At 41.5% G+C, this 11,014-nt stretch overlaps 1 long non-coding RNA gene across 1 annotated transcript; it reads left to right on the top strand.

Annotated features, from left to right (window-relative positions):
* Positions 1 to 421: 421 nt before the first annotated feature.
* On the top strand, positions 422 to 2,988 carry LOC134099806 (uncharacterized). Its single transcript, XR_009941169.1, has 4 exons — positions 422 to 673; positions 1,736 to 1,827; positions 1,940 to 2,028; positions 2,615 to 2,988. It is a non-coding gene; the product is annotated as an uncharacterized LOC134099806 (long non-coding RNA).
* The last annotated feature ends 8,026 nt before the right edge of the window (positions 2,989 to 11,014 follow it).

Genomic DNA, 11,014 nt, shown 5'->3' with positions numbered 1-11,014 from the left:
GGTTTCACTTCCAACATAACTTCACCGTCTAGCAGTAATGTTTAAGTAGGCGTTTTACCCACTAAACACAAAGGCTATATTTGTGTTAGGCTGCAGTAAACCGCTAGGCAGTCGTTCTCTCTTCTTCTCCCTGGTGTTGTTTCTTATTCCCTGATTTGGCTACCCTTGACCTCTAGCTCAATTCTCATTGGCTCAAATAATACAACTGTAACTAATACTGCGTTCATGCAGCTCGGAACCTCGGAAATTTCTGACCTCCGATAGCGGAAAAATGACATGAACGCTAGGTCGGGTGGGATTTTTTCCTCGGAGACTCGTGCGGAAGTTTTGTGCCCCGAGGTGTCCGACTTGACGTCACTATCATATTCTCCAACCACGACGGCCTCCCTTGCAACAACACAAGAGGTGGGCTGCATCCGAATACTCATACTAACGTACTAATCAGTAGGCGAGACGCAGTACGTCACAGTAGTAGTACGTCCGAATGCTTAGTAGGCATCAACTAGTAGGCGAAAAGTACCCGGATGGCCTACTACCTCCACAGTATACAACGGTTGGTCACTACGCTATCCCACAAATCACCGGGGGTCAAATAACCGTAGAAGAAGACAAGCCGCCGGGAAAATCAAAGGTGACGGGCCGACAGCGACAACTTCAACCGATGTTTATAAATGTAAGTATATTAGTAGAAATGTTGAGTTTAAACGTTGGCTGTTTCGAAAATACGTTATGTATCAGTTCAATTCAGTTGAGGTAAGTTATATTTGCGATTGTATTATCGGGAGAAGACATTAATTCATGTAAATGTTAGCCTGTCTAACGTTATCTGTCTGCTTTAGTTGGTCTATTAATCTTGTTGTAGCTTAAGTTTTAAGTTTACTATCAACTTTAAAGTGAAATTCGTTATGTACGTTGGTAAATCTGTCGTGTACGACGTTAAATGTGATTGTTGGTTAAAGCTAGCGTTATATTTTGGAGTTCTGATTAACGTTAGCAATGCTTTACGTGAGCTGAGGTACATTTGTTATTTTGGAGACAGCTGTGCTGTGTGTATCGAGGGTAATATCGTGTGTATTCCCGTCAAGAAAACGATTATCTGTTAACGTTAGTTTTGTAGTACAACGAAGTCTCTTTATTTAATGCTGCATGGACGAACGAGGATACACGCCGCCTCACTCAGTAGTGGTAACGTAACGTTATGATTTCATAGCCTACTTTGTTGGGCTAATTGACGTTACAGTGTTTGTGGTTAGTCAACCTCGCTGTAATGTTATATTAGCTATACTTGCTAAATTCTATGGTTTTCAAAGTGAACCGTGACCTAATTATTACAGAGATGGATTAACATTAACCAGCAGGACTTGGAAGAAGAATATCTAGCGATTGGCACCTCATAGTTACGTTATGCAGCTTGCTTCAGTGTGTGTGTGTGTGTGTGTGTGTGTGTGTGTGTGTGTGTGTGTGTGTGTGTGTGTGTGTGTGTGTGTGTGTGTGTGTGTGTGTGTGTGTGTGTGTGTGTGTGTGTGTGTGTGTGTTAGAACTGAAGTCATGTACTGTAAAGCTAATACAAATCAAATCAGTAGCTTAGGCATATTTTGGTAGTTCTTTGTTTTGTACTAGGAGCTTGTTTATGATCATGTAGCCAATTTGAACATATCCTTAGTTTGAAGTTTGAACATATAGCCTTCCAACCACCTACTATATGACTCATTTGAATATACACCTTTGAATCCAGGCAACACTGATCAGCTACCTGCACCCCTTTGGATGAAGAAGGCTGCATTTGCGAACCAATTCTTGTGACAAGACAAGAGAGCAGAGTTATTAGTAAGTTGTACATTGATTTAATCGAATATGTAATACATGTTTGTTTAGATGAGGCAAATAATAGTAATAAGCTTTAATCTAGGCCTGTGTTGTTTTTATTTGTCATTTTTAGATACTTTTGGTTTACCACATCCACAACATGGCCAACTGGAGCACCCACAAGGATCTCGTGAAGGAAGTCCACAAGCCCTTTTGCTTCAGGTGTGCAAATGTGTTGACGCATATCTATTGCTCTTGGTAATTGGCATTGGTAATACATGATCATTTTGTTTTAAGGGAGAGCAGCGCACACCTGTTTTAGCGAGGTGCTGATCACGGTAATAGTTGAAGAGGAGAGAGGAAACCGCACTCTCTTGTTCTGATGCCAACATTTCTTAAATAAATTGATTTAATACATTTTGGCATCAGAACAAGAGTGTGCGGTTTCCTCTCTCCTCTTCAATACATGATCATTTAACAACCACACAATGTCTTGTTTGCTCAAAATAATTACAAGAGAGGTGTTAATGACCGCTTAAGTTGCAAGACTGGGCTTTAGTTATAGTAGGTCAGACAGTAAATGATGAATAATTATTTTTCTTTTAATTATATGCTGTCCATGCTTCTTAAATTGAGAAGGATGCATAGAAAGAACTCTTTGACCAACCCCCAACTGAGAGAGATAAGGTGGCTATCAGTAGATATATTTGAGTGGACAAACACAACTTCTCTGACAGATGACATGTTGAAATCTTGCTTTAGACCTCATAATGATCTTGAAAATATATTACTTTATATCTAAATGCAGTTTGGATACAACCCCCGGCTGGTATTGCTGCTGAAACAGGTGGAGACAACAATGAAGAAGAGGCACCAGAAAGGAAGACCAGTGGCCAAGAGTGTGTGTGTGTGCGCGCGTGCGTGTGTGCGTGCGTTTATGTCAGCATGTGTGTAACTGGGTTGGTCATGGTACAAAAATACAGAATTTAAAGCACCCACACCACACTTGAATCACAAGCCACAACTACTGACAATGGAATGGCTGGGTTTCCCAGATTCGTTAGGAAGCTCTTCAGTGCTAAGAACTTCTTAGGAGCGCTCAAAGAACGCTCCTAAGAAGTTCTTAACACTTAAAAGCTTCTTTTAAAAGCTTCTTAAAATATTTATGTAACACTACCTATGTTTAACTATAGGCTACTTTATTTATTTGAATCATTATACAGTTTTCAAATATTTATTATTACATGTAGATTGTTGTAAAAGCTTGTATCATTCTTAAAATTTCAATTGCTAGGTTTTGTTTGTTAAACTAATAAAAGCTTATGCATTTATTTACTAGATTTGGATTTTACTGGATTTGTGTGAATTTTCAAGTACTTTTGGTAGGTGGTCTGATTATTCCCAGGCAGCAAAAATTGTGCGGGCCGAACGCGGCCCGATTAAAACGAAAACCCTCGGCCAATCCTCGGCATGAATCTAGGACCGATTGCTCTGCGAGCGCTCGGCTGTAACGCGGCCCGATTAAGGCGAAAAACACTCGGCCAATCCTCGGCATGAATCTAGGTCCGATTGCTCTCCGAGCGCTCGGCTGTAATGAGGCCCTATTGCGGAACCCCGATGTAAAGCCCCCCGTCCAGTTCATTGTCTGGGTTTTATTGATTTCCATTCGTGTCAAGTTAATACTAGAATTGCTAAGCAGTTCTACAAGATATATGCCTAATCTGCATATAAATCATAGACAGTTTTCAAGTTTAAAGCATTTTTATTGGACTATATCACAGCATTCATGTAAAACCAACAGTTCAAATACTTTGAAACATTTAACTAGTCCACTGCATTTGAGTTTGAAACGTATCTACGATGTCTACCGGTTTGCTCTGGCTTCACCATCTCTGTCGGAGGTCAGCTATATCCACCTGGTGCTGAAGAGCTTTTCTGTGGAGTCTTTAGTCAGGGAATTCCGGCGGACTGCATCTGAGAAAAAAAAGACGGCAGCATGTTAGCTAGTAGTTGATTCAGTGTAGCACGTCTCTGTAACCGTAATATGCTAGCCTACTGGACCAGTACAAAAGTATGAGAAAGAGACACGAGACACCAGTTTTCAGAATAAAAATGAAATAAGTCAGTAGTAGGATTTTGTTCCAATTTATTTTCTTCCACAAGTCGAAGACTGAGCTCGTAAATAACCCATATATTGCATCCAAGCTGCAAAAAATATGAGCTAACACCCCAGCTAGTTTTAGCCCCTTAGCCAATGTTTACCTTTGAGCTAAACAGCTATCGTTACACCTTATAGCCTATACTTTAATCCGTCATGATTAAGAATTTTCGGTTGTTGTCTGATTGTTAATTGAATTACATTTCTGAATTCTTTCATCTGGAGGGATAGGACGAAGGAACTTAGCGGACAAAGTGGGTCAACATTTCATTAGTAATAACACGAATGTAGTAGTTTATGTAAAATGTTAAGGGAACTCAATTGTTGATGCTTTATAGGGAATGTTAAACAAGACTTACCTCAAGTTCACCGTATTTCGCAGAATCAGCAGAAGTCAGGCGTCTTCTCTCATCCAAAGTTATGCACACTCCAGTGATGACTTGAGCTGACTGTGTGCTTGACGATTGCTGCAGTAGCCGTTGAAATCGGCTTCATACTGGTAAAAAGGGTCTGAGCCGAGCGCCCAGTTAACAGCTGTCGAGCAGCGGCCTGCAGGTGGCAAAATGACCCGGCCCAATTGTGGTTGCCACTACTCAGCCGAGGACGCGTCTCAGCCGACAGCGCCGCAGGTTTTACGGAAGCGGCCCGCTCCTAATTTCTAGCAGGGCGCCGATGCCGCAACTCAGCCGATAGCGCCGGAGGTTTTACGGAAGCGGCCCGCGTGTAATTGCTAGCTGGGTTGTGATTAGATAGATAGATAGATAGATAGATAGATACTTTATTGATCCCCAGGGGGGAATTCAAGAACTACTGAGGTCAGGCACACCTGGGTTATTCTGTTGGAATGTGCAAAATGTAAAATGAATTGAAATCGAAGGGATACCTTTTCATGTGTGATTTCTGGAACAATTGTAGGCTAGCCTACTGAACGTTTAGATACTGTTATGCACGTCATGTTATGCTGTTTGGTTAAATAGGTACGAAACACACTTGTTATTGAATTAATGTGCTACAATACAGGCCTGTTTACTAGTCTTATTTACAACAGTGGTTTGTTTTAAACTACATCATAGCAATTTATTTAGTCAGTAATGCATGCTCATTATAATGAGTAATGAAAGTTATTTTTATTGCACACAAAATTCCGCGATGTCTCCCGCGAGTCACGTCAGGCAAACTGCAGCAGGACTGTTCGGGACAAGGGGCCGTCGTCTCCCGGTAAAAATCTCAAGTTCACGTTGACATATGAAGCCAGTTTAGTCAGCTGGGAGATTTACGGTGAAATACTGCGGGTGGACGGCTAGAAAGGGTAAAATACAGGACTCCCCCGGCCAAAAATGGAGACGGGTCGTGTCAAGCTAAACAAGATGAATGAACTGCTCTAAGGTAAATTCTCGTAAATACGTTCAGTTGTGTCAAGCAAAACTTAATGAATAAACGGCTCGGAGGTCATTCTCGTAAATACGTTCAGCGGTTTAAAGAGAAATAAGACGAATAAACGGCTCTGAGGTCAATTCTCCGAGGTGGCTTTAAAATTTAAAATTTCGCGGCATGCGTCGGTCATTGTGTTCGCGTCACATGTAAACATCCGGGGTCAAAGGACAGGCAAAATGGCTGCCCAGTACGTCCGAATTGTATGCCTACTACTCGCTCGCATACATAAATAACGTACTAAATTGACGGTTGAGTAGTACGTTCTAAACGAAGCTAGTATGTACTGACTATTCGGATGCAGCCGTGAATTTCACTGTCATTACGAATAGGCAAGGTAATTTGTCACTAAATTAACAACACAGACAGAAACACTCGCCCAAGACAATTTCATTCTTGCTCAACCATACTAAGCAGTTGTAATAACGTATTTATGCGTTTCCTGTATTTATTTTCCGAACTGATCTCATGAACACAATTTTTTCGTAGGTCGGGACTTTTTAAAGGCAGGTCCTCCGAGGTTCCGAGCTGCATGAACGCAGTATAAGCTACACATTTCTATCCTTTTCACTTTTAGAATCAAAACATAAAATCTTGACAACATTTCAGAAATTATAAACAAAATATATTCATCTAAAGCAATGCATAACTACGGAAGCCGAGAGAGGCCACGTCATGTCATTATTTTTTTAACCTCGTTATCTCGAGATATCGAAATAATTAATTTGTGATCTCGGGAAAACGACACAATTAAGTCGAGATCTCGAGAAAACAACGCATTAGTGCTCTCACGACTGACACCCCCTTTTTGCTAGGCTATTGCTAGTTTGTAGCCTAGGCTCCGTCGGCTTGTCTGGAATAGGCTAATCGACCAGCTGATGGGAACATTTTGATCAGGGGTTGACGCACTGCGTCTCATAATTGGGAATAATTTTAAGATTAGTCCACGGCAATTCCGCATCTTTATCAGCGGCGATACAATGATCCAGCTGAGGTGGTTAATCTCGAAGCAGATGCAAGCCAGGTCGGGCTTCATGGCTGAATGAGCATGGTGTCGTTTGGTTGGGCTCCATGTCACTCGGGATGCTTAAATTCTATGCACAGATATCAAAGATCCTTAATTACTGACTTACTCGCTTTAACCCTCTCTGCAGATATGCCCCCCTTCAATAACGTTTGTGAAGTTTAAGTACGTCTCACTCATAGACCTAAAAGTAACGTCTGACCCCTCTCAAAGCATCATAAATCACGTCCTACTCCCTTCAACCGCGGCCAAATTAGCTTGAAGTTAGACATTCGCCAGACATTCAAAACATCGCTAGTTCTCCATTCCACCCTGAATAATAGCCTAGCCTACTCAAGGTACGATGTTCAGGCCTACTTGTATTTAGTTGTGAACATCGCACTTTTAGTTTATTCAGCGTGGAATGAGATAGAGAACTAGCGATGTTTTGAATTTCTGGCGACTGTCTAATTTCAAGCTAACTTAACCGCGAGCTCCCACCGCCACCGCCTTCATCAGGCAAAATAACAGCAGTTACGTTTCTTGGTCGTTTTCCCGTGATCACCAATTAATTGTGTCGTTTTCTCGAGATCACAAATTAATTATTTCGATATATCGAGATAACGAGGTTAAAAAAATAATGATATGACGTGGCCTCTCTCGGCTTCCGTACATAACCATGAAATTGAATAAACATGACTTGCCTGCACAAGAGTCAACGTTTCCAGTAGGCTAGAGATGAATATATATTTGTTTACAATTTCCTAGTTACTGAAATGTTGTCAAGATATTATGTTTTGATTCTAAAAGTGAAAAAGATAGAAATGTGTAGTTTATGTTACATTTGTATTATTTGAGCCAATGAGAATTGAGCTAGAGGTCAAGGGTAATCAGGAAATAAGAAACAACACCAGGGAGAAGAAGAGAGAACGACTGCTGAGCGGGAAAGGTTTACTGCAGCCTAACACAAATATAGCCTTTGTGAAGTGGGTAAAACGCTTACTTAAACATTACTGCTAGACGGTGAAGTTGTGTTGGAAGTGAAAACTTCGAGACGAGAATTTCCCACGAGTATAAAGCCTTCACTAGTCAGCAAGACCTAGCTAGCTGCTAGCACGATGCCACTTGTCAATGACTGCGTGAGATAGCCTGCACGGCCACTTATCCTCGGAACCTCCACCAGCCTCGCTGAAGACGTCTGTCCATCTGGTCCATCCATTACATCTACCCTACACCTGAGTTTTCTTTGTTGCGCTACTGGAGCTATGTGCTGGAGTGGCGTGAAAGAGCCGTTTTGGTTTTTAGGCTTCAACGCACACTAGCAACGTTACAGGCCTGCCACATGAACTCTGACAACTGGTTGGGTAGCCTAGGCTACTCATTTCTTATTTATTTACTTAATAACTGCCGGCCAAAGTATAGGGTTTGGTATTTTATTTCAATTAAAGTGAAAACCATTGTTTGCTTGGATGTTGGTTGTATTACATTTGATACCTGAAACTGAAAGTTAGACTATTGAAAACTATTGAAGATTGAGTGTAATGCATGTGTGATGAATGTGTAAATAAGAGTAAATAGAATTTGCATATAATTGTGGGATCACTAAGCTAAGGTTGTATTTCACACAGAGGTGATGAATGAACACTCGGATTAATTTGTTTATTTAATATTTTAAAGAACTCAGGATAGCTACCCATGGCAACGAGGCGCTACAATGTATTATGGTTTTGCAAGATTCATTGCTGAAATAAACTCTTTGAAGTCATGACTTGAGTATGGTGTTTGTTGTTATTATACTTGAAATTAGACTCAATGTTCAAGAAATGTAAAATGTACATGAAAACCTACATGACAGTGTAATGACACTTCATGACATGTTCAGGAAACATCTCAGATGGTTCACTGTACTTGAGGTCAAAGGTAAGTATTCATGACACTGTCAGAAAACTGTTTTGGTCAGTAATAGTTCTTTGTGACAGCTTAATGACAAATCAAAACTGTACCACTGTAGTTGAGGTCAAGAAAAGTATTCATGACCAATTCATAATGGTGTCATGACAGCCAATTATTCAGGCTCATCACTTAAAAAACCTAGAAAATAAGTCAGGCCAAACACAGTAATATGTCAAGTTTTCATGACAATATTGTAAACGGATTACATTTTCTTGCCTAATGTCAAGTTGTCATGATAAAGATGCCGTCAAATAATGTCATCTTGCCTAATGTCAAGTTGTCATAATGATGACGCCCAAACAATGTCAACTTGACATAACAAAAACCGAATGACACATTATGACAACAGTCATAAACGTCAATAATGTGTCATTAATGTGCATGACATGTGTCATGTCATTCTTATGACGGTTACATGACACCCTTATGTAGACCCCTTCAAATAAAGTGTTACCCAAATCTGCCAGTGATAACGCTGAAGTAGTTTTCAACTAGGTTCCAGGGGTGCTGCTAGAAAATTTGAACCCAATGACAGACAATAATTCTACAACCCCCCCAGAGGTATACAGTAGCTCTAGCGTGCTCACCTCAGCATTTCCCAGTCCTGATCATTCATTACTGTGATGTGCGTAATTCACACTATAGGAGGTATGAGGGGATCTAATTTGTGTGCGATAGGCTACTTAGTTAGCACAAGGCTAGTTAGGACAAGGCTTTCTTGCCATGTGTTTCATGAGACATGTGATTGTACTTCTTTCAAATGGTACAGAGAATCTCTCTCTCTCTCTCTCTCTCTTTCTCTCTCTCTGCCACAGCAGCAATGAAGCTCCCCGTTAAGCTGAGAGTTGGAGTGGGCAGGTGAAAATGAGTGACGCCTGGCTGCCTCAGAGCTCGGGCTCAGAGGAGAATATGGAAATGAGTCGTCTGGTGTGAAGTCGTGTGGCGCTGGTGACGACTAACGGACTGACTGACTGACTGTGTGACTGACTGTGTGTGTGTGGATTACAGTATGTAGGGCACAGTTACCGGGTGGCAGAGAAGTGTTGCGAGAATTGCCTGGAAATGCATCACATCCAGATAACAAGATCATCTGGCATCAATGAGTCCGCAATGACCCACTCCTTGTAGAGGTTCATAATTACAGTATGTGTGTTGAGAGGGTTTCACAGCGTGGGCAAAGTGAGGCCGAGCAAAGGACAGTAAATATTAGGCCTGGCCGCACAACATGAGCTGGTAATGTAGTCCTCAGCTGACCAGGGGCCTGTACTACGAAGCGGGGTTACTGGCTTAGCTGGGTAACTTCGAGAGTAAGTTGATCACGTGTGGCGTAACTTCCCGGTTAGCCCGTACTACGAAAGGTGGATAGGTTTTAACCGAGGTATGCTGCCATGGCAATTTACGCTGCATCTCAAACCTGCTCCGAGCAGGTTATGATCTTGGTTAACCCGAGGTTTGCGGTTAACCACACCCCACAATGTCGACGTAGGCTACTTGGAAGATACATTATTGGAGCGCAAATTGTAAGCGCCTCTCTTCGCAAGGCGAGGGTTTTTAAAGACCGCCAGAATCTTTCTCCATATAATATTCTCTATGAAAGATGGCCTATACATTCTCAGCCGAGGGAATTCGTTGCATTTGTCAGCTGATCGAGGCAAAGTGGAGGCTATAAGCATTGGCAATATAACATTTTCATAATTAAGACACACTAATGCAAGCTATAACTAGGCCTATAGAGAATGGGAACGGAAGTTAGCGGCGCAGTGCATTCTGGGACAAAAGGGGCGTTTTCCTCCATTAGGTGAGGCCGCGGCGCGAATTATAAACAAGAAACCTATGGAAACCTATGATATTTCGAACAAGATCGGCTAGCCTAAACAGTAACACTAGATGTAAACATTTAGGCTACTATGCTAAAAACTAGTAGTAGAAGTAGTAATGGACCGTACAGAGACAAGCTCCTGCCAGACGCGAGGAAACGTTATATAGAAAATTATCTTTGATCGGGAACATGGATCCCTATGACAGACCGTCTGGAGAGTGGACGTGAGACCCTGAAAGTAATACAAAGACACTCCGTTGTTGATTTTTTTTACCTGACGATCGTGGGCACGGACGTTACATCAAACAAAACAACAGGTTCGTCCCATGATGTGTGAAAAACAGTGTTAGAAACAGCGAGTTAGCAATGTTTTACGATGTTTACAATGGTACAGCATTGGCAGCAGCGTACAAGTGGCCTCACGTATGTATCCCAGACGCCACCGTGGCGCAACCGCGAAATGTCCGCGACGTCACATTCCCATTCTCTATAAACCTTCTGAATGTTTTTGAGTTTCATTTTCACCTGCCGCCAGCGGCACTGCCGTTGCATCTAAAATGTTCACAGGATAGGCATACACTAAATCAGTCAATTGGGCTAAACATTCAATTATCATTTATTAATATTTCTTCATATAGCCTACATGGCATGAATTGTGTTGCATCTGTAGGACTCTTATGAACTCAAAATGTATTTATTTCAATCAACACATTTCAGACATTCCGCAAGCTATTAATCCTGCGTAACACATAGGCTATTTAAGGAACATGAATTAAAACTTTACTTTCATATATCCGATCTGCAATAGCCTACGTTGCCAACAGCCTTGTTTTGCTTTGTTTGC

The sequence above is a fragment of the Sardina pilchardus genome, chromosome 13, assembly GCF_963854185.1.
Source record: "Sardina pilchardus chromosome 13, fSarPil1.1, whole genome shotgun sequence".
Taxonomy (NCBI): domain Eukaryota; kingdom Metazoa; phylum Chordata; class Actinopteri; order Clupeiformes; family Clupeidae; genus Sardina; species Sardina pilchardus.
The sequence above is the reverse complement of the archived record's forward strand: the minus strand, read 5'-3'. Positions and strand labels throughout refer to the sequence as shown.